This window comes from Pteropus alecto, unplaced genomic scaffold (assembly GCF_000325575.1).
Source record: "Pteropus alecto unplaced genomic scaffold, ASM32557v1 scaffold42, whole genome shotgun sequence".
NCBI lineage: Eukaryota > Metazoa > Chordata > Mammalia > Chiroptera > Pteropodidae > Pteropus > Pteropus alecto.
In genome coordinates, this window is record NW_006434825.1 from 198,314 (window position 1) to 201,768 (window position 3,455).

Consider the following 3,455-nt stretch of genomic DNA (forward strand, 5'->3'; position numbering starts at 1 on the left):
GAGTGCACTCTTCAAAACTCTGCCCTGCTAAAGCCAAGAGAAGGCCTTTGTTATGCCACTGGAGCAGAATAATTTTTGAGTCTTTAATTTGTGTTTTGCTCTACACACACCTCAATAGTTCCAAGAAGGCAGCCAAGACCTTAATATCTTATAGAGCACAGAGTGGAAGCTGCTTGGATTCTACAGCTCTTCTAGACTCTTGTTAAAGTCTACACTCACTGCAGAAGTATGTCTATATGACCTGGAGGCAAATGGGAGAGTCGGAGTAACTTCTAGGGAAGTAAAAGAAAAGAGGAAACATTTTCTCAATATTGGAAAGAAATCAGGATTCAGAAGATCTAACGAGACACAGAATCGAGCAAGATAAGGGTCTGTGTGATGCACCCAAAGAGTCTGGACACTTGGTCCCCAGTCCTTTCAAAGATTCTTGAACACCAAGTATGGACTAGAAGCAATGGAGGAACAGAATCTAAAAGGACCAAGCTGGCTGGACAATGGCCATCTCCACATCATCCAGTGAGGTCCAATGATTAATGACCAGAAGGATCTTCACCTATGCTTTGCACCATTTAGGATCCTGAACCTTTGTGCAATGTTTGAGACAGGAGAGCACTGATAAATATTTAATTTCTGCCAGCCCGGAAGCATGATGAGATCTTAGAGTTCGGTTTAAATGGATTTAAAGAAAGTAAAGATGTGCAATAGTTTTTACAGATCCGAGTTTGTGTTTGTTGAATGACACACAGACTACTCCATTTAAAAAGCAACCATATCAATAAAAGTGGCTATACAAGCAACCTGTATCCATGCTGTAATAATAACCATCCTTCATACCTGCACAGCTTTGTACATTTGGTAAGGTGTTTTCAAATGCATTATTATCTTATTTGATCTTCAGAGTTAAGAGAGCTCAGTGGTCTCTCCTCTCCTTTCCTCTCCTCTCTCTCTCTCTCTTAGTTACAAAAAAGAGGAAAAAATTATTCAACACATCATTTAAAAACATCTATGCAAAGTTGTCATTTGTAAGATAAATTTCACAGAACTCAATCAATGCTAAGGATGAATTCACTAAAGGTTACAATTTAGACTGCCACCCAATGGTGGTAGTAAGTCATGCACAAACTTTCTCATGGAACAGAGAAAAACAAACACCTGAGGCATATTTGAAAAAGAAAAGATATAACACTTCGCAATGCCTTTTTACTATTAATAACAGTTATCTTTCTTAAAACAACTCAACAGGTACAAAGTTTATTTAAAGAATATTCTTTTAGTGCTAATTTCTAAAACCAGAGGTTGCCTCTGAGGAATGGGAATTGGGGAATTAAAGTTGGTGAGACTTTCATTTTCTACTTTGTACATTTCTATATTTTTGTATTGTTACAATGAAATATATTACTTTTGTAATACATTATAATTTGAAAAATAGTTTTTTAATCAAAGGAATCTAATATCTAATTAGATTCTTTTCTTCTTTATCACAAAACATTGTTATTAGTTCTCTTCCCCTTTTATATCTTACAGGGAATCAAAAAGAGAATCTTCATTTAATTGTTCATTTTGTCACAAAAATCTCTGCCCAGACTTGTCCATGCCCTCTGGGCCAGAAATTTTCAACTGTGGCAAGAACACCAGACAAGGACTCAGAACCAGCATCAGAATTAAGAATTCACTCTCCACCAACCTACACCATCTGGCAAAGGCTGAATCCACCTGCTGTTGATTTTTCAGGCATACAGCAAACAGGTAGTAATCTAGAAAAGCAGGGTTTTGTTTCTATTTTAAAGCTGTAACAGGAAATTTTTCTCCAAAAAGTCAAATACATTTTGATGTCTGCAAAACTTACTACAAATAACAATAGCTACAATCACATAACTGTCCTTATAATAAAAATAATGGGCTTTTTATTTTTGTAATGGTGGGACTCATATTCTTATGTAGAAGGATACACAACAGTGAGAGCCACTAGTTTGGCTTAGTTCAAAGTTCCAGCAGCCTTTTTAACTACTGGCTTTGATTTCTATAACTTATCTCTCCTTTTTTATGACTAAGAACTTGTCATACATAAAAGAGAAAATTGTTTTGTTTCTCCAGCCCTCTGATTTAAGATCTTTCTTTTGCTATTATTAGTAAACACAATTTATCCTTGGGGAAAATAAACACCCACCTTAGCTGTGGCTTGACTTCCACAATCACATATTTCCCTAACACTCATTTCCACATTCTTTTTCTTTCTGAGACCCTCATCCATCCCTCACAAATGTCTTCCAGGTTTAGACATGGTGGCTTCATTTGCATAAATTGGTCATTTAAAAATTTTTTTTCTCTTCATAATCCCTATAGCAACCAGCTTCTTTAGAAACTTCTCCAGAAAGTCCAAAGATACCAGATCTTTTAACTGAGAACATTTTTAATAGAACTAGTACAGGAAGAGCTTGTTTCATTACCATAGCCTTGGCCTTTCACTTATTTTTGTAAAATGAAAATCATAAAAAAAATGTCAAGTCAGCTAGATAGAATTGGTTAGGTATTCTGGTGCTCATAAGTTATTAAAGAATGTGTATAATTTTAAAAGATGTGGTCTCACCCATTTTAAAGAGCAGTTTTTCACTTATTCATTAAGTGTTTATTGAGTATATTAAGAACTGCTTGAAGCTTTTAAAGATTCAGGTAATCATAAAACTCAGAACTGCCCTCCTGCACCTGCAATCATGCTAGATAAACAATAAAAGGTAGTGTGTAATTAAACATTGAAAGTATAAAACAGCCCTATAGGCATTAAGGGAAAAAATGGAAATCTTCATTTTCAGTTGACGTAAGATGAAATTTGAATTGGGTTCTGAGATAGGAAGGATTTGAAAGTTGAAAGAAGCAAAAGCATTATTCCAAGCATTATTCCAAAAATAGAAAGTAGCATGAATAGTTACATGGAGGGTAAATCTGGAATGTCTGGAGGCATAGTGAATAGATCAGTTTGTCTAGAGGAGACCAAATTGAGGGATACAAGACAAAGCGAGACGAAAAGGCTAGATATAAGGCAGATGTAAAAAGCCTTGATGGTCAACCTAGATTTTCTCATAGGTGATAGGATTAACTAGTTAAAAAATAGGAAATTTATCTAAAAGAAAATAGAGAGAGTAACCTAAAAGAATTTTGAGATGACTTGAGGGTCTTCCTTCCTGCCTTGTTTTTTCTTTCCTCCATTTTCCTACTCTGCTTTCAGCCAGAGTGATCTTAAGAATGACACAATTCTAATTGTGCAATTTTTAAATGTCATTCTCGTCTTTTTAAACAGTTCAACAGCTTCATAGCAATTTTTAAGATCTTACCAACTTAACACAAGGTCTTTAAGATCTGGCCCTAAGCTTGCCTCTCCAGACTTGTCATTTACATAATAGGCATCATTCAAACCCCTTTCCATCTTTCTGAAACACGACTTCACTCCTCCTACTCTT